Raw genomic sequence first — 21,119 nt, 5'->3', positions numbered from 1 at the left:
TTATCTCCTCGTTGACCACATCCCCAGAAACATATATCACTGTAAGATGGGTTTGATTTGGCAATATGGGCTGCGACCCAATACCAATGGAGGACCTTATAGGCTGCCTCCAATATGGCCATATTAAAGGAGCACTTTGCAATAATGGACCAGGCTTTTCTCCAATCTGCCAATTCAATGGGGTTATAGAGCTCAATTCCACTTGAGGACATTGGATAGAGAAGCTGGGGTACCACTAGAATTGAGGGAAGAGTATATTAAAGATATTGTACCAGAGACTCCTGGAGAGTGCAGGCAGGTATGCTCCAAGGCTGTCTTCTGGTATGGGAAAGTGTCATGGTGTCGAAGAGAGATTATCAAGTGTCGCAATTGGAGGTAGTAAAATAATTTGACCGATGGCGCATCGTGAGTCTCTTGGAGGGAAGGCAATGAGGGAAAGGTGCGAGAAAATGTCGAACCTGAGAGAACCCATGGGCGGGCCACCATGAAAAGACATGTGGTTGTTCCAAGCAAGGAGAAAACATGGGGTTATTCAAAGTGGGAAGGAGTGGAAGGGACGGAGACATGAGCCTTAAACTTAGCTCTCATCTGGTATATAGTAGTCATGTATAGGTATTTGAATATAAAACACACACATCGGAAAGGGGCTACAAAATCCCACCATAAGCGTGTTCAATACAGTATCTAAAAATAAACCAAGTCAATAATCAGATATTGACCCTTTAGATAGGGTATATATAATAGAGAAAAATTACAAAAGAAAATATCCAGAGAGTATATATGAATGGTACTTACAGGAAGTGGTAAGAAAAGACTTCTCGACGACTTAGTATAGTAAATATGGTGTTGTTTTGTTCACTAACAACTCTGTGATGACTCATCTGCCAACACTTCCATCTACATACATTTTGTACTTTTTGGCACTTCTAAACCTTTTTTTTTTTAACAAACATGTAATTCTTTAAATGATAAAGATTTTTTTTTTTAGCTTGCTGATTTTAGATATTGGTTTCTCTTAATAGTTATGAGTTACATACTGTACATTTAAAAAAAAAAAAATATTTAGAAAAATACTTTTTTTTTCACATGCTCTTTGCATATTTTATGCTTTATCGTAGAACTTGTCACCGCAACATTCACCTGATGAAGTGGCAGTTAGAATTGAAACATGCTACTTGGTGCTCAATAAATATACTTTTGCTTTTTTCACTCCATGATGACTCAGTGATGACTCATGTTCACTCCCATGATGACTTTTGGACTTTTTGGTACCTCTAAAACTTTTATTTATTGTTTGATTAATATTGAGTTTTTTAACATACTGATGTTATATTTTCCTACATTTTCTGGTACAATATTTTGATTAAGACATGAAAGCAAAATACTGCTGTAATAATCCTGTGCAGGGGATATGAATAAAAGGCATAACATAGTACAACCTAAAAATAATCATATAGAATACATTTTAAGGTATAAACTGTCGGACAACAGTTACCGTCTTACCAGGCCTGGGGGTCAACACAGGATGCCTGAGTCAAAGGGCTCAGGGGCTGGGCTGTGGAGCAACCCACACAGATTGGGAGAAATGAAACATAAACCAAGCATACATGAACGAGAAGAAAAAAAAAAAGAAAAAAAAGGGAGGGGGGATGTGGTTGGAGGGGGAAGGGGTCAGGTAAAGGTAGGGGGAGTCACAGAAGAAAAAAAGAAGGGGGGAGAAGAGCGAAGAATGGGAAGAAGGTACCCCCATGCCAGGGATTGGGCAATGGAGCAGAGCTAATTTAGCGTCTTTGCAGGAAGATACATGGAAGAGGATGAATAGAAGTCCAAATACCCTCGACCAAATCCCACTAGGCGGGGGCAGGACCACCAGATATGGAGTTTATCTCGTCGTTGACCACATCCCCAGAAACATCTATCACTGTAAGATGGGTTTGATTTGGCAATATGGGCTGCGACCCAATACCAATGGAGGACCATATAGGCTGCCTCCAATATGGCCGTATTAAAGGAGCACTTTGCAATAATGGACCAGGCTTTTCTCCAATATGTCAATCCAATGGGGTTATAAAGCTCGCTCCCACTTGAGGACATAGGATAGAGAAGCTGGGGTACCACTAGAATTGAGGGAAGAGTATATTAAAGATATTGTACCAGAGGCTCCTGGAGAGTGCAGGTAGGTATGCTCCAAGGCTGTCTTCTGGTATGGGAAAGTGTCATGGTGTCGGAGAGAGATTATCAAGTGTCGCAATTGGAGGTAGTGAAATAATTCGACCAATCCAACATCGTGGGTCTCTTGGAGGGAAGGCAATGAGGGAAAGGTGCGAGAAAATGTCGGACCTGAGAGAACCCATGGGCTGGCCACCATGAAAAGACATGTGGTTGTTCCAAGCCGGGAGAAAACATGGGGTTATTCAAAGGGGAAGGGGTGGAAGGGACGGAGACATGAGCCTGCTGGAGTAATATTTTCCTTAATTTTAATAGTAAAGTGACACATATTTAAGAAAAAATAAAAGAAAATACTTGTTTTATTCTATTTCCTTTGTGTAATGGTTGTACTTTCAGACAACCATTTCCTCACTAGAGTCTACTTGGCAGCTGTGAAGATTCAAAATTGCTTAAAAAAAAAAGTGTGGCCAGCCATAGGTTCCTGCTGACAGGCAAGTCCAATATGTGGTGGAACAAGCCAAGCCACAAACCCTAACCTGTATTTCAGCAACAAACCTCTGTAGCACAATATAACATCTCAGAATGATGTTTCAGTAATCATTGACATTTCCAGTGGGCTTTGATGACCTCCATGGTTTAGGAGAGAGCTAATCTAGCCCTGCCTCTATGGACACCATGAGTTTCTTGCAATAGTTATGAATTCTTGGTGATGGCAGTCTTTATTAACCACTTACGCCCTGGACCAATTTGCAGCCAAAGGACCAAGCCCCTTTTTGCGATTCGGCACTGCGTCGCTTTAACTGACAATTGCGCGGTCATGAGATGTGGCTCCCAAACAAAATTGGTGTCCTTTTTTTCCCACAAATAGAGGTTTCTCTTGTTGGTATTTGATCAACCTCTATGGTTTTTATTTTTTGTGCTATAAACAACTAGTTTTTACTAGTAATGGCGGCGATCAGAGTTTTTTATTGTGACTGCGACATTATGACGGACACATCAGACATTTTTGACACATTTTTGGGACCATTGTCATTTATACAGCAATCAGTGCTATTTAAATGCACTGATTCCTGTGTAAATGACACTGGCAGTGAAGGAGTTAACCACTAGGGGCAGTGTAGTGTTATGTATGACGTTATGTGTTTTTTTTCTATTGTAGGGGGCGTGGCCTGGCATGTGATGTCACTGATCGTCTTTCCCTATAAAAAGGAATAGACGATCGGTGACAGCCACAGTAGGAAGCACGGGGAGAGGTTTGTTTACACAGACCTCTCCTCATTCTTCAGCTCTGTGACCTGATCGCGGGACACCAGCGGCGATCGGGTCCGGTGGTCCTGCGGCCACAGTCATAGAGCTCAGGACCTACGGCTGGGCACTTAAAAAGCAATATACAGGTACGTGCTTTTGCCCAGCCGTGCCATTCTGCTGACGTATGTGCAGGAGGCGGTCCTTAAGTGGTTAAAAAAGTGCTGAAAGTAGCACAGCTGACCAGAGCCACTTACAACCAGTAGCAGAGGATCGAGATCTTGAAATGATGCCGACAGCTTCTACAGCGAGGTGCGGAAATGCGGCCTGGCTAGTCCGCACCCAAACAAGTGGAGATACTTTCCTTACTCCTCAGGAACCTTTTCCTGCCGCCATGTGATTTCCCTGCTGGGCGGAGCCTACACTAGCCACTCGCACAAAGAGCGCCAAACCAGGGTGCCAGAGTCTTAAAGTGTACCTTGACTCTCCCATTCATCATTGCTTATTTTTAATCCTTATGCTGCTAACATTAGTAAATGGATATAAAAGGATATCATATTTACTTGTTTTAAAAAAAAAATTTTGACATTTCTTTAATTAATTGTTCTGGTCTTTGGCCAGTGGTTAAAACAATATAAAGTTACTGAAATTACTCCATTGCCACATCCGTACACTTCTAGTTAGAAAACAATACAAACCCCTAAGATCGGACTTTAAAGGCAAATTGGACAACAATAATTTATAAAAAAAAAAAAAAAAAAATCGATATTTTATTATACAAAGAAAACTTTTTACACATGCGTAAACACAATTAAAAACAGGGTTTAAGTCCTGCGGGAACGCATGGAGAACGGGGTTCCTGTACTTTTTCCACAACGGGAACTCAGTTCCCATTAGCAGCCGCGTCCTGCAAGAATTTGAATTACGGTATGCGAGCTGTGTGGCAGGTGCTACACCAGCAGCCGCCGACACAGCTCGCAATAGTAAGTGCCGCACACCAGGGGTGGACTGACCATTCAGGCATTGCCAGTAGGGGGCCCCATGACAGCTTCCTCTTCGATCTACCTGTCAATCACAGCTAGCTGACGAGTAGATCAGGTCCCTGCTGCTAAGAGATTGTATTTAGTCAGACCTCTCGTGATGCGCTCCTCCCTGCCGGCCCCTCCTAGGGTTGCCACCCGTACGATATTGACCCGGACAGTATGGGTCTGGCAACTTGTGCCTGGGTTTCTGTTCCCTGGAAACCCGGGCGGCTCTGTGGCCAACTTTCTTCTCTCCCGCCCGGCGCCTGCCGCCCCCCCTCCTTCCCGCATTATCTACTTTGAAGTCATTGGCAGCTATGACCAGTGTCCTAGCAACCAATGACTCTTACCGAATGCCGATGCTCAGTCCACCTCTGCTCCGCCCCCTAATTCTGGCTCCCTCAGTCCCTCTCTGCATGCAGAGCAAAGCAGCGGCCGCCCTGACCCCCTCGTCCCCGTCAATGCAGCGCTCTTGCAGGAGCCCAGCAGAAGGAGCAGCCAGTGCACAGGGAGCAGTCCACAGCTTACAGAACGGGACAGCAGGAGAGAGGCACATACAGTCCATCACTGAGCACCACTGTCCCCCTATCCATCCCATGGTCCCTCTGTCCATCCCACTGTCCCTCTGTCCATCCCACTGTCCTCCTGTCCATCCCACTGTCCCCCTGTCCATCCCACTGTCCATCCCACTGTCCCACTGTCCATCCCACTGTCCCCCTGTACATCCCACTGTCCCCCTGTACATCCCACTGTCCCCCTGTACATCCCACTGTCCCCCTGTACATCCCACTGTCCCCCTGTACATCCCACTGCCCCCTGTACATCCCACTGTCCCCCTGTACATCCCACTGCCCCCTGTCCATCCCACTGCCCCCTGTTAAACCCACTGTCCCCTGTCCATCCCACTGTCCCTCTGTCCAGCCCATTGTCCCCCTGTCCACCCCACTGTCCCCCTGTCCACCCCACTGTCCCCCTGTCCATCCCACTGTCCCCCTGTCCATCCCACTGTCCCCCTGTCCATCCCACTGTCCCCCTGTCCACCCCACTGTCCCCCTGTCCATCCCACTGTCCCCCTGTCCATCCCACTGCCCCCCTGTCCATCCCACTGCCCCCCTTTCCATCCCACTGGGGTGCACTTTGGGGTGCCTTAGATATGATGGACTGATTAGTAGTAGTGTTGAGACAGAATGGGCCACTTTGGTGTGGTTTTGATAGTGTGGGTTATAGGTTGGATGGGCTACTTTGAAATGTCAGTGGAAGGGTGCAGTGGATCGTAAGGGTTGTTGTAGGTAGGGTGGGTTTAATTTAGGCCCCTTCCACAGTTAATGCAATGTGGCTACACCCTCTGTTCACCATGGCGTACACAGCACACTATGTTACTACTCTTTAAGCCACCTAAAGGTATCCAAGGTCTTTTACAATCCTATTGTCTATATAGTGATAACTAGAAAGAAAAATGCAGCGCGCCAGAAAAGTGTTCGGGTTTGGCTTGAAGAAAAGGTGGCAACCCTAGCCCCCTCCTGATTTTCTGTCTCCTCATCCTCCCCCCTCTCCTGCATACTTGCTCTGTGTGTCCCGCTGAATTCCCCCCCTGCTCTATCTTCAGTGCCATATAATGAGAGAACCCTGAGGAGGAGCACAGCTATTCTTCCCACAGGACATGCAGGGAGAGAGGTGAGCTGAGGGAGGAACATCAGTTTGGGGTGGTAAGCTGAGCACAATACCCGGCAAAGTTTAATGCCAGGAGGGAAGTTTATGTGGAAATCTGTGAAGGGTTGGAATAGCAGCGAGTGTGTGTTGGAGCCCTGCGGAGTTTGCAGCCCTCCAAGCTAACATACATCTCCTAAGCAGGAACACATCACTATCTCCCCAAGCATTCCATCCAGATAATGTGCAGTTAATTTATGACCTTTCCGTTTAACCCTGTGTTATCCAAACTCTGTTCAATGAAAAGTGTAAATTCCCCACATAAACACTCTATATACAAAATAAAATTCCCCAATAAAGATCAGAACATGATGCTCACATTTGCATGGAAGCACAATCAAATGAATGCTGATTATTCAGAGAATTACTGCTTTTATGTTTATTGAGGATTGTTTTTTTTCTTTTTATGTACCAACAGTTAAGCTTTATACACACAATATGAAAATTGGATGGAAAATACCACTTGAAGTGTTCGTGCATATGAGCGTATCATTTTTTGTTGGTGGGGGAGTGGATTTTGGGTGGGAGTTCCCACACTTTTTTTCCCCAGGACTTGACCCCTGATTAAAAACATATATGCACATCTGAACAGAATTCGGTCCATCATGGCCAGTTCATGTAAATTATGGTTGCGTAGCGATGGAAAAGTGAGCCCCTTTGCGTTTCACAAATTTGTTTCCTCAGGACACACAGAAGGATAACAGAGGGTAAAACAGGCCTCTCTTTCTCGATAGAAAAATAAAGCATATTTCAAAAATATGACAACAATAATTTACATGAACTGGCCATGTATAATAAATCATAGATTTTTTTTTTTTTTATAAATTTTTGTTAAAGTCTGATCCTAGGGGTTTGTTTTGTTTTCTCACTTTAAAGACCCAAGATGTCCACCAAGGTCAGGTGGGGGCACCTATGTCCAATCGGACAGCTACATCCCTAGTGACAGCAGGAAGTCATAGAGGAACCAAGTTCCTTCATGACTTCCTTCCTGTCAGGTCACCTTGAGGCGAGGTGACAGATGCACACCGTAGGGATCAGGAGTGCACCGCAAGGTTGTGGACCCTACGGCTGACTGCTGCGGACGGGAGAAAGGTCCCACCAGGGTTAGAGCGTAAGATTCCCTGGGGCGTGGAGTCTAAGAGCCAGCAGGTGTTCACCAGCACCTCGAGTGATGAGGATGGACTTGGCTGCAACTGGCTCCAGGTCACGACCCCCAGGGACCCCCAGCTCACACCCACAGTAGGCAACAGGATGATAGGGATGGTGAGGAACAAAGCCAAGGTCGGGGCCACAAGCAGACAGGAATAGTCAGGGACACGCCAAAAGGTCAGGATCACAGGCAAACAGGGATAGTCAAAGACACGCCAAAGTCGGTAACGGAACAACAGAAGAGCACACGGCAGGTAACAGGAAGCTAAACACACAAAGGAATACACAATGGTTAATCAGCACTGTTGGCTTGCAGTGCACAGGTTAATATAAGGTTCCCTGATAGGGCCTGGGGTGGAGCCATGCTTAGAGGAGAGGTTATAAAAACCACCAGGTGGAAGTGGCTGGCCTCTTAGTCTGAACATATGAGGGGAGGTAAGCAAACAGGAAGATCACTGCATAACCATGATACTTCCCTACTGCATCGCCGCTTAGGTAGAGCTCTGGTGCTCTCCTCTTTACTGGGAATAATGGGACATGGGGTGCCTTGAATCCCATTGCCTGTTGTCATGAGCTAAAACACCCCCTGTTCTGCCCTGCATAGAATAATTGGCAGCTGCTCTTTAAATGTGGTTTCTTAGCCGACAACTATGTCACCAGCCTTGTCATGTAAAAATGAAGTTATTTAGCATATTTAAAAAAAAATCCAAGTTAGACTTACCGGTCACTTGTTTTCCCGGAGTCTTTCAGGACAGCACTTGCCAACAGGAAACACCACTTCTACCAAACTTTAAAAGGAGACTTCTCCCCACAGCTCGTCAATAGCAGAGTACCTCCGGCTCAAGCTGGAACACATAATCGCAATATGGTTAGTGTAATGTTCGGGGGACCAGGTAGACCGCAGGACACAGACTTTTCATACAACAAACGGTTTATTAACTTAAATAGCTTTACAGCAGCCAAAAACAAAAGGAAAAAGATTTGTAGTCTCACCGACTTGCAAAGTCCAGAACAGCTGTCCTTATCAGAAACAGAGCTTGGTCTTGATGGCAGGTAGCTTCCTCTGCCAGGAGCCTTACAAACAGGACACTGCTGTCCACTTCATTTGCTGCAACCCAAAACAAACGCCAAACACCATCCACCATGTGTTCTCCACTCCTCCACACCCATCTACAACTTCCTGTCTTGCCTTTTAAAGACACTTCCTCTAACAGGTGGGTTAATCAATTTTCATTCCCTAAAGAGAGCACAACCCAAACAGAGGGGAAATATAGCGTCCTTCCAGGACCCAGCCACGGCGTCCATTACATATCCCCCCCCTGTGCCCCAACGCCAAGGAGGTGGAGGCAACAGTGGAGCTCAAACAATGGACTCGGGAGAGGGCATCTGCGTTTTGATGCAGTCTCCCGGGCCTATTTTCCACTACAAACTTAAATTCCTGGAGTGCCAAGAACCACCGGGTAACCCTGGCATTAGTCCCTTTTCCCTGTCTCAGCCATGTTAAAGGGGCATGGTCAGAAATCAACCTAAACTTCCTCCCCAAAAGGTAATATCTGAGGGATTCCAGAGCCCACTTAATGGCCAGACACTCTCGTTCAATTATGGCATAGTTTTTCTCCGCTGGTGTTAACTTCCTGCTGAGGAAGACTATCGGGTGTTCCTCGCCATGAATAACCTGTGACAACACCGCTCCCAATCCTACATCGGAAGCATCAGTCTGGACAATAAATTCTTTTGAAAAATTGGGTGCTACAAGGACAGGGTGTTGGCACAGCGCCGACTTGAGCTCCAAAAAAGCCTTCTCAGCGTCTGCATTCCACTCCACCATGACCGATTTCCGACCCTTAGTCAGATCGGTCAACGGAGCCGCCAACGTGGCAAAGTTGGGTACAAACCTCCTGTAGTATCCCACCATGCCCAGGAATGCACGTACCTGCTTTTTTGTGAGGGGGCGGGGCCAATTCTGTATAGCCTCTATCTTGTTGACCTGAGGTTTCACTACCCCTCTACCCACGATATAACCCAGGTATTTCACCTCCTCCATTCCCAAAGCACATTTTTCAGGGTTTATTGTAAACCCCTCCTTCCAAAGAGAGTCCAGCACTGCCTGCACTTTGGGCAAATGTGATTCCCAGTCTTTGATAAAAATGACTATATCGTCCAAGTATACTGAGGCATACTTCCGGTGAGGTCGTAAAATCCTATCCATTGCTCTCTGGAAAGTGGCTGGAGCAGTTTGCAATCCAAAAGGCATCCTTTTGTACTGAAAACTCCCCTCTGGGGTAGAAAAAGCAGTTTTCTCTCTAGCAGCCTTAGTCAACGGTATTTGCCAATACCCCTTGGTAAGGTCTAACGTAGTGATATACCTGGCTGGACCTAGTCTCTCGATAAGCTCATCTACCCGGGGCATAGGGTAGGCATCAAACCGGGAAACTTCATTAAGTTTCCGGAAATCATTGCAGAATCGCAGAGTCCCGTTGGGCTTCGGTACCAACACAATCGGGCTCGACCACTCACTCTGCGATTCCTCAATAATCCCTAGGTCTAACATCTTTTTTACTTCCTCTGAAATGGCCTTCCTTTGAGTCTCTGGAATGCGGTAGGGCCGGACAAAAACTTTGACTCCTGGTTCTGTGACAATATCATGCTCTACGACACTAGTGAGCCCGGGCAAGTCTGAAAATTTTTCTTTATTTCTCTGCAAGAACTCCTTTGCCTGCTGACTTTGGGTTTTAGACAGGGTATTTGCTATTTGGACACTCTCCACCCCAACCCGAGGCTCAAGTTTTGTACTAGCCAGGGAGGTCGCTGGTTCCCTGTCTGTCCAGGGCTTTAACAAGTTTACATGATATATCTGGAAGGGTTTCCTCTTGCCTGGTTGGTGGACTCTATAATTTACCTCTCCCATTTTTTCTACAACCTCGAAAGGGCCTTGCCATCTGGCCAAGAATTTACTTTCCACAGTGGGAATCAACACTGCTACTCGATCCCCCACTTGAAAGTTCCTAATTTTGGCTGCCCTATTATAGACCTGTCGTTGAGCCTCCTGGGCTTTTTGTAAGTGTTCCTTAACTAGCGGCATCACAGTTCGGATCCTCTCCTGCATTTGAGAGACATATTCAAGAACACTTTTATGCTGGATTGGTTCACTTTCCCATTCTTCTTTAACAAAGTCCAGTAGTCCGCGAGGTCTCCGCCCATATACCAATTCAAAGGGCGAAAACCCAGTGGAGGCCTGGGGCACTTCTCGGATAGCGAACAGGAGAGCTGGTAACAGGCAGTCCCAGTCTTTCCCATCCCTTTGTACCACTCTCTTGAGCATAGACTTAAGGGTCTTATTAAAACGTTCTACCAATCCATCTGTTTGGGGATGGTAGACCGATGTGCGCAGCTGTTTAATCCGGAACAGTTTGCATACATCAGCCATAACCTTCGACATAAACGGGGTGCCCTGGTCTGTGAGTATTTCCTTGGGAAAACCTGTCCGTGTAAACAACTGGAATAACTCTCGTGCAATAGCCTTAGAGGAGGTATTCCGCAGGGGTAGCGCCTCAGGATATCGAGTGGCATAGTCAAGGATCACTAGTATGTAAGAATGACCTCGAGCCGACTTTACCAAGGGACCCACTATATCCATGGCTATCCTCTCGAATGGGACCTCAATTATGGGTAGAGGGACCAACGGGCTCCGGAAATGGGTCGCCGGAGCGGTCAACTGACAGGTGGGACAAGAGGTACAGTATCTCCTTACCTCTGCTTTCAAGCCTGGCCAGTAAAACCGGTCGGCGATCCGTGCCTCCGTCTTTTCAACTCCCAGGTGTCCCCCTAACACATCATCATGGGCCAGGTCCAGGACCTTGCGTCTATATTGTTGGGGTACCAATAATTGTTCTACCACATTTTCTCTCACTTTAGTAACCCGATAAAGCAATTCATTACGTATTGAAAAATGTGGCCACCGCTCATTAGCACCTGGTTCTTGGGGCTCCCCATTTATTACTACAACCTGTTCCCGTGCCCTGGCCAAAGTGGGGTCCTGCATCTGGGCAGTACCAAATGCCCCCTGGGGAACACCCAAATCTGGCAAGTCAGGGGTAGAGGCCATTTCCTCATCATCTTCCCCCAGCATTACCTGAAGCGGGGAAGGTTCCCCCCCCTCAGTGTTCAGGTAGGTCTGAGAACCCCACATATTGACATCTTTAACAGAATCAGCACTATTTTCATCATTATTAACCAAAGTCTTGGCGTTTTTATCAACTGGGTCCATATTATGAACATGTGGCATCTCAGGGTTATTACCCTCTACAACAGGAACAGAGGGACTAGTTTCTTCCCAGTCTCTGGACCTTTCAGATAGTTCTCCTTCTCTCCAAAGTTTTGCAAATAATGGACAGTCTCGTCCTATGATAACGTCATGTACCAAGTTCTTTACCACCCCTACCTCTTGAGTACCAGTGCCACATGCTGTGGAGATGGACACCGAGATGAGAGGGTACTCTCTAGTTTCCCCATGAATGCACACAACCCGCAAAATTTTGCTTACCGGACCGATCTTCCCAATTACTCTAGGGTGAACCAGGGTTACCATGCTTCCAGAGTCCAGCAAGGCCCATGCAGGGTGGTGGTTCACTTGGACTTCACACTCAAAATTCCTCTCTCCAAGGTCAAGATGTGTTGTACACGATTTATGGGCATAAAAAGACCCCCTCCGAAGAACCCCGCATTCCATGGGTTCTTCCTGCAATGGGCAGTGGGCCCGGGTATGGCCCCAGGCATGACATCGCCAACATTGTACATACCTTCCTCTCCGATCAGGAACAGGTCGCTGAGGGGGTAACGGGTGTGACTCTTGGCCTTCCGGGGTGTTGGTTCCAAGGCTCCTGGGGACATCCGTTCGAAGGGCGGCAGTTGATCGGAAGGGCCGTGGCAGACTGGGCCCTTGACGCTTGGTGGGGCCAAGCAGATCCTCCACCACCGTATATCGTTCCACCATCTCAACAAGGCCGTTCGCGGTTTTGGGGTCGCCATGACTGACCCACCGTTGAAGGTCATCTGGCAGTGACCTTAAGTACCGGTCCAGCACGATCCGCTCCACAATTTGGGGGCCAGACAACACTTCGGGCTGCAGCCATTTTTTTACTAGTTGCACCAGGTCATGCATTTGAGATCGCGGTGGCCGGTTTGAACGATACTTCCATTGGTGCACTCGTTGGGCCCGAACGGCCGTAGTCACCCCCAACCGAGCCAGTATTTCTGCCTTTAGTTTTTGATAATTTTTAGCATCTTCTGGTGGTAGGTCAAAATAGGCTTTTTGAGAATCTCCGGTGAGGAAAGGAGCAATTAAGCCGGCCCACTGGTCCTGGGGCCACCCTTCTCTCTCTGCCGTCCTCTCAAATGTTGCCAGAAACTCCTCTACGTCATCACTCGGGGACAACTTCTGCAAGAAATGGCTTGCCCTTATGGTCACCTGGTTGCCAGGGGCAACAGCCACTTGTTCACGGCCCTGAGAAAGCTGCTGCACTGCTTCTTTTAAGGCCGCCATCTGATCCTGCATAACTCCTTGTTGGGTCGCTTGCTGGGCTGCTAACTGGGCCACCAACAGGCGAGTATTTTCTTGCTGCAAAGCCAGTGCCTCGTTGTGCTGCGTTGCTAAGCGCTGATTAGCTTCCTCATGGCGGGTCTGCGCTTGTATATTCGCCAAGGACAGCTGTTTAATTAGCTCCTCCATGGTTTCAGCTTTCCGCAGTTGTGCAGCTTTAACCCAGGACATAAATTCACTGTACTGTCCCTTTAAATGTCAGTTCAAATCCACAAAAACAAAAAAAACAAAAATAGCAAGAAAAAATGCCTGTTACTTTGTCCTGCCCGCATTCGAGCACCACTTGTAATGTTCGGGGGACCAGGTAGACCGCAGGACACAGACTTTTCATACAACAAACGGTTTATTAACTTAAATAGCTTTACAGCAGCCAAAAACAAAAGGAAAAAGATTTGTAGTCTCACCGACTTGCAAAGTCCAGAACAGCTGTCCTTATCAGAAACAGAGCTTGGTCTTGATGGCAGGTAGCTTCCTCTGCCAGGAGCCTTACAAACAGGACACTGCTGTCCACTTCATTTGCTGCAACCCAAAACAAACGCCAAACACCATCCACCATGTGTTCTCCACTCCTCCACACCCATCTACAACTTCCTGTCTTGCCTTTTAAAGACACTTCCTCTAACAGGTGGGTTAATCAATTTTCATTCCCTAAAGAGAGCACAACCCAAACAGAGGGGAAATATAGCGTCCTTCCAGGACCCAGCCACGGCGTCCATTACATTAGTCACAGCATAAAACAACGAGGGTGGGTCCCCGCTGTCCTGAAAAGACTCCTGCAAAACACGTTACGGGTAAGTCTAACTTGAATTTTCCCTAAACGTCTTTCAGGACAGCACCGGAGACTATAAACAAGACTAACATGACCATGTAGCCGCCTTACAAATTTGATCTGGAGTGGCACCATCTTTTTCTGTCCATGTAGTAGCCAGAGCTCCAGTAGAGTGTGTTTGAATTCCTAGTGGGGGGGCTACTAGGTGTCCCCTTGCCAGAGGAAACACAAAAACTGACAAGCTGTGGGGAAAAGCCTCTTTCTAAAGTTCAGTGGAAGTGGTGTTTCCTGTTGGCGAGTGGGAGGGGCCTGTCAGGGGTGGCCCGGGGGTGGCCCGTCCATTAAGGGCACACGGGCGCCACCCCCTCTATCCACACCACCCCTCTATATGGTTAATGGATAGATTCATGCACAGCATAAATCTATCAACGGCTGCCGCGGCCACCCCCCATTCAGGTGTCCGGCCCCTTTTAGGACACTGAGTGCTTGAATTACAGCGGCCATAGACTCTAATAGGCTTCAAAAAAGGTGGACTCGGAGTGCAGAGCATTGTGCTCAGAGCCCACCCAGGTGTGTTAGAAAAGCAAATGATTATTCGCTTTTCTTACACTGAATCACCTCTTCACCAGTCAGGAAGCGTGGGTCTGTTACCCGTTTCCAGATTGGCTGAAAGGTCAGGCGATCCTATTGGATGCCTAGGAGGAGGGGAGGAGATGCACGGTGGAAGCTGCCATGATCTCAGAAGTGAAGAGGACACAGGAGACACTGCCAGATGCCTGCCGCAGCCTGTCCCCCAGCCCGATGTACCCACCGATGTGCCCACTGATCCCCAATGTGTGATCCCCAATGTGCCCACCAATCCCTGAGGTGCCCTCCGATTCCCAATGTGCCCGCCGATCCCCGTCGTCAGTGGGATAAGTGGTGGTGGACCAGCAGACACCGGGGGTGGGGGGGGGGGGCGTGGGTGGTTTGAGGTGCTGAAGGGGGGGGTGGTTGTTTGCAGCCCCCCAACCAAAAAAACACCAGCTGCCGCTCGGTGCTGTCCTGAAAGACATGTAGGGAAAAAATGACAAGACCATTTTTTTTATGTTACATAAACACAATGATATCATCAATGCCTGAGTAGCCTAAATTTTACAGATGCTTTTAAAGTGGTTGTACACCATTTACAACCACTTTAAACCACAGGCAAGCCTATAATTAGGCTTGCCTGTAGCTGCACTGGATATCTCCTAAACCTGCATGGTTTAGGAGATATCCCTGTATTTGCATGTGCCAACGTCATGCGGCACATGCGCACTTAAGCCAACTGAAGCAACGGCAGTACATGCCGTTGCTTCAGTTGTACTATGCCAATCGCGGTGGCTCCCATGCACATGTGCGAGAGTGATGTCATTGCGGCTCCGGCCAATCACAGTGCCGGAGCCATGATACCCGGAAGCAAGCCTCGGGTGACATGTCAGTGGCCTGAGGGGGAGAAGAGGATGACTGCGGTGGATTCGTTCTTGGATAAGTAATTCATAATTAGCTAGAATGCTATGCATACTAGCTCATTATGCCTATATCTTGCAGGGTGTGTTTTTATTTATATTTTTGCAGGAGGGTTTACTTGCTCTTTAAGTTGACCTCCAGCCTTCCCTTCAGTCTCGCACAGCTATATTGGCTCCTCTCCTGGGCTAAAATCGTTTAGTCTGATTTCACTGCACACTGTGAGTTTTTCATTGTGTACACTGGAAGCTGCAGCAAGTCAGAGCCTGCTGATGGCAATACTATTCTTCTAAATGAAATAAATGTCATACTTGCTGAAGTTTAGGTCTGAATATTTTTGAAAAACGACATTAGTCTGGGGTCCCCTTATTAAAGGGGGCTCCCGGATGCTGATAAGCCCCCACCCGCAGACCCCGACAACCAACGGCCACCCCCCACGTTGAGGGCATGCGGCCTGATACGGCTCAGGAGGGGGGGGGCGCTCGCTCGTCCCCACCCCCTTTCCTGACTGGTCGGGCTGTGTACTCAGATAAGGGTCTGCTATGGACTTTTATTTTCGGCATAGGATTTGCCCTTTAAGCCCATACCAGGTGATGGGCTAGCAAGGTGTCAATCTCGCAGATGGAGGCGGCGACATTGACTTCCTTCCTCAGTCCTGTCATACCTGAAGTCACGTTCAAGTCCGTTCATTTCAAAGTCTGACGAACTAGCACACAGACGGGCGAGTCCGGCGGACAATTTTGAGTCAAGACTTCTTTTTAAGCCCGTCGGACTTTTGGGAACAAAAAGTCAGTCGGAGCCCACACACGGGTGGATTGTCCGATCGTGTGTACGTGGCATAAGACCCCCAATGCTAAGAAGAAGTGACAGTGTGTAGCTTTTAAACTCCTGATGGAATACAAGTCACTGGCAGCATTAGGAATCCTGTGGGATGTTTCATGTGTGCATTGCAGCCAGCAACTTGTGCAGCAGTACAGCCAGAATTGAGGAGCCCTCAAACTGTTCAGCTGCAGTTTATTGGGGTATCCCAAGCTCCCTACCCCTATCTTAATTGCAGCAAAAACCTTAAAATGAAACCCTAGCCTGTTTTCTGAGCCAGTGGAAGAATGAGGAACATGCCGTGTGCCTGGCTGTGTGTGCTCAAAGGAGGGAAATAGGACCAAATTCCCCAGTGGCTCTTTAGGGGGTGCGCTTAATTTACAAACTAATGACACAGAACAGCCCTGGCTGCAGCCGCTTACCTTTTACTTCGGAAAAAGTTACAATGCTTCCTTCTTCCTGCAGCAGACAAATGACAACTCAGCCTAGGCGCAGTCTGTTGGAATACAATGTTCATGTACTTTGGGCAGCACAGTGGTGTAGTGGTTAGCACTCTCACCTAGCAGTAAGAAGGGTCGCTGGTTCAAATCCCAACCATGACACTACCTGCCTGGAGTTTGCATGTTCTCCCTGTGCCTGCATGGGTTTCCTCTGGGTACTCCGGTTTCCTCCCACAATCCAAAGACATGCAGGTAGGTTAATTGGCTTCTGTACAAAATTGGCCCTAGTATATCAATGTGGACCTTGGATTGTGGCTCTTTGAGGGTAGGGACCAATGTGAGTGTGCAATGTACAGGGACAGGGGTAGACACTCACTCAGGTTGAACTGGATGGACTGGTGTCTTTATTCAACCTTACTAACTATGAAACTATGAAACTATGAAACTACAGTTATTTTCTTCAATCAGTAGATGGCAGTGCTTATACGTTTGTATCTACACCTATGGTATGCTCTATCATAGTTGTCGAAAAAGTGGGCGTGGTTTTAATTGCACTAAATGGGCTTGGCTTAAAGGGGGTGTGGTTAAATATAGTCTGAGGGGACTTACATAGTGGAGCATATGGTAATATACAGGGAAATAAAAAAAAAGAGAAATAGGGATGGAGAGGAGAGAGAAAGAGTAATAGAGAGAAAAAGAAAGAGAACAAGGGATGGAGGGAGAGAGAAAGAGAAATAGAGATAAAATTAAAGAGAAAGGGGGAAGAAGGGAGAAAGAAAGTGAAATAGAGAGAAAAAGAAAGAGAACACGGGATGGAGGGAGAGAGAAAGAGGAATAGAGAGAAAAAGAAAGACCGAGGGATGGAAAAAGAGATAAAGAGGAATAGAGTGAAAAACAAAGAGAAAGGGGGTGAAGGGAGAAAGAAAGAGGAATAGAGAGAAAAAGAAAAAGAACAAGGGATGGAGGGAGAGAGAGAGAAATAAAGGGAGAAAGGTGGAGGGAGAGAGAAAGATAAAGAGGGATGGAGGGAGAAAGAAATAGGAATAAAGAGAAAAAGAAAGAGAATAAGGGATGTAGGGAGAGAGAAAAAAATAAAGGGAGAAATATGGAGGAAGAGAGAAAGTAAAAAAATAAAAGAGGGATGGGCAGAGAAAAAGAGAGAGGCAGAGAGAAAGAAACAGAAAAAGGAAGAAAAAGGGATGGATATAGGCAGAGAGAAAGAGAAATGGAAGAAAAAAGAAAGAGGAATAGAAAGAGAAAGAAAGAGAAAGAGGGATGGATGGAGGGAGAGAGAAAGAGGAATAGAGAGAAAAAGAATAACAGAGGGAGAGAGAAAGAAAGAAAGAAAGAGATAAGTAAAGCAAGAAAGAGGGATGGATATAGTTATCTAGAAAGAGAAATGGAGGGATAAAGAAAGAGACATAGAGAAAAAAAGAAAGAGAATGAGGGATGAAGGGAGAAAGAAAGAGGAATAGAGAGAACAAGTAATTGAGGGAGAGAGAGAGAAAGAGCGATGGAGGGAGAAAGAAAGTGAAATAGAGAAAAAAAGAACGCGAACGAGGGATGGAGGAAGAGAGAAAGAGGAATACAGTGAAAAAGAAAGAGAAAGGGGGATGAAGGGAGAAAGAAAGAGGAATAGAGAGAAAAGAAAGAGAATAAGGGATGTAAGGCGAGAGAATAAAATAAAGGGGAAAAGGTGGAGGAAGAGAGAAAGTAAGTAAAACAGAGAGGGAGGTAGGGAGAAAGAAAGAGAAAAGGGAAGAAAGAAAAAGGGATGGATATAGACAGAGAGAGAGAGGAATAGAGAGAAGAAGAAAGAGAACAAGGGATGGAGGGAAAGAGTAAGAGGAATAGAGAGAAAAAGAACGAGAATGAGGGATGAAGGGAGAAAGAGGAATAGAGAAAAGAAGAAAGAGAACAAGGGATGGAGGGAGAGAGAAAGAGAGAGAGAGAGAAGGAAAGAAAGAAAAGGGGATGGCAAATACCATTTTTTGAGATGTGGCGTAACTTATGATCTGTGATAATACATCTACCACAGTGTAAATAAATGACTAATGCGCAAACAAAACAAGGCACATAGATATGAATCTAAATATATAAAAATGAAGTAGCTGCCAACAAGAAACAGTGTTTCCACACTAAGCAAAGTTGAAAAATAAAAGAGATGTGACACTTACTAACCTCAAAGAGAATGTGACCTTAAATAAATTAACAGTGACCAATAAACGTGCAACATATTGCAGTATTAACAACTAATTGATTGCAGTTCAAAAATATTAATACTAATAATAATGACTGTACAAACAACCTAAATGAATATACAGGTACCAGTAATCAGTGATTGTGCAACAAATATCCAAATAAAGTGCAAAGTGACAGTTCACAAAAAGTGCAAAGTGACAATCGGGGCAAATAAATTCTTCTGCAAATATTTAACAATTTGTGACACAACAGTCTTTTTCAAAGTGCAGAAATTCCAAGTAAAGTGCTGGATCTCAATATGCAAGGCAGTTCATCCAATAAAGTGCATCCAGTATAAAGTTAAAGTGCATGTGCCACACTCCAGTTAATGTACTCCATCCAAAGTGAGTGATATTGAGGCGGGGGGGGAAACGATATCACTCACTTTGGATGGAGTACATTAACTGGAGTGTGGCACATGCACTTTAACTTTATACTGGATGCACTTTATTGGATGAACTGCCTTGCATATTGAGATCCAGCACTTTACTTGTAATTTTTGCACTTTGAAAAAGACTATTGTGTCACAAATTGTTAAATATTTGCAGAAGAATTTATTTGCACCGATTGTCACTTTGCACTTTTTGTGAACTGTCACTTTTGCACTTTATTTGGATATTTGTTGCACAATCACTGATTACTGGTGCCTGCATTAATTTATTATTATTATTCATTATTAATAATTATCATTATTATTAGTATTAATATTTTTGCACTGCAATTAATTAGTTGTTAATACTGCAATATGTTGCACGTTTATTGGTCACTGTTAATTTATTTAAGGACACATTCTCTTTGAGGTATGTAGAGTAGGGATGAGCTTCGTGTTCGAGTCGAACATACGTTCGACTCGAACATTGGCTGTTCGTCCGTTCGGCGAAGTCCGAACATTTTGGTCCATTCGCGCCAAATTCGTGTGGCGCTCACGGCCCACAATGCACTGCGATGGCGCAGTGCATTGCTGGCTCATGATTGGCCAAGCATGCACTGTGACCCCGCATGCTTGGCCAATCGCAGCGCCAGCAGCGAGGAGAGCCATGATTGGCCACAGGCAGGATGCCTGTGGCCAATCATAGCTCAGGCTGTGTAGTGCACGCTGCACACTATATAAGGCCGCCAGCGCGGCGGCCTTGTGTAGTGTGTTGGCGTCTGAAGCAGTGGGTGTTCTGTGTACCTTCAACACAGTACACACCGATCATTTTCGGCCGATTTTCGATCTTGCTGTTGTGTAGTGGTTATTGTCTGCGTGCCCTGACCGCAGTATACACCGCTATATTCACCTCACCTATATAGCTAGTGATCTATCTTTTATAATAGAGCTTGCAGTCAGTAGTGTTAGGAGATAGTGCGTGCTGTCTGCGTGCTCTGTACCCAGTACATACCGCTATATCCACCTACATAGCTGTTCTCTATTTGAGCCCACTTGCCATCTGCAGGAGTTATTGGAAGTTGTGTGTGCCTCCAGCACAGCACAGTATACATCTGTATATACCCCTTTATCTCTGGTGTTCTATAATAAAGGCATCTGCAGGAGTTAGTGGGTGTTGTGTGCCTCTATCACAATATACACTACCCAACTGCTTTTTTACCCAACTCCCTTCAGGCCATTACCATGTCTGGAAGGCCAGCAAGGAGAGGCAGACAGGCGCGAGCCGATAAAAGAGGGCAAGCAGGCTCTGTGTCTAGAGACAACAGTGCTGGTCGTGGACGCGGTGCATTGTCATCAGCCCGTGGCCATGGGACACGCTTGTCCTTCTTTTCGGCAGCTGGACATGTTGAACCGCAACATGCCAACGACTAGGTAGAGTGGATGACCAAGCCCTCTTCATCCTCCTCATCCTCTCTCACCCAGTCTCAGGGTACTAGCAAAGCAGCTGCCAATGCATCGTCTTCCCTCCTCTCAATGTCATCATCAGTGACTCCTTCCCTAGACCCACCACGTCCTCCTGAGGAGTCTCCTGAACTCTTTCAGCACAGTGTTGGGTACATGCTCCAGGAGGATGCCCAGTGTTTTGTGGGCTCTGATGATGACACTCAGCTAGAGGAAGGCAGTAGAGTGAGCACAGAGAGAGGGGATGCTCAAGAAGGACAGCAATCTGGCAGTCATGTTCCACAAGCTGCAGCATACTGCCAGGTTTGCTACAGCGATGAAGAGGGAGGGGATGATGAGGGCACTGACTCAACGTGGGTGCCTGGAAGGAGAGAGGAGGAGGAGGAGGAGGAGGCACATGTCCAACGAGGCAGGATGCCCTCCGGGGGCCAGCTTAGGGGCTGCACACCGACTGAATCACACCGCAGAGCTCCGCCTGTGCAGAGCGCTGCCTCTGCGCGTTATTCTAAAAGTTCTTTGGTGAGTGCATCAGATCGCACCGCTGCTATTTGCAACATATGTCTCAAGCGTATCTCACGTGGCCAAAACATCAGCCGCTTGGGCACCACATGCTTGACCAGACATATGTTGACCTGCCATG

The 21,119-nt window shown here is 46.7% G+C and overlaps 1 protein-coding gene across 1 annotated transcript in view; it reads left to right on the top strand.

Annotated features, from left to right (window-relative positions):
* The window catches only part of LOC143961567 (toll-like receptor 13), a 152,466-nt gene that overhangs the window by 101,614 nt on the left and 29,733 nt on the right, over positions 1–21,119 (top strand). The window lies entirely within an intron of this gene.

Source organism: Lithobates pipiens, unplaced genomic scaffold (genome assembly GCF_037356315.1).
Source record: "Lithobates pipiens isolate NorthernLeopardFrog02 unplaced genomic scaffold, aLitPip1_a1.2 Scaffold_8, whole genome shotgun sequence".
Lineage (NCBI taxonomy): Eukaryota > Metazoa > Chordata > Amphibia > Anura > Ranidae > Lithobates > Lithobates pipiens.
The sequence above is the reverse complement of the archived record's forward strand: the minus strand, read 5'-3'. Positions and strand labels throughout refer to the sequence as shown.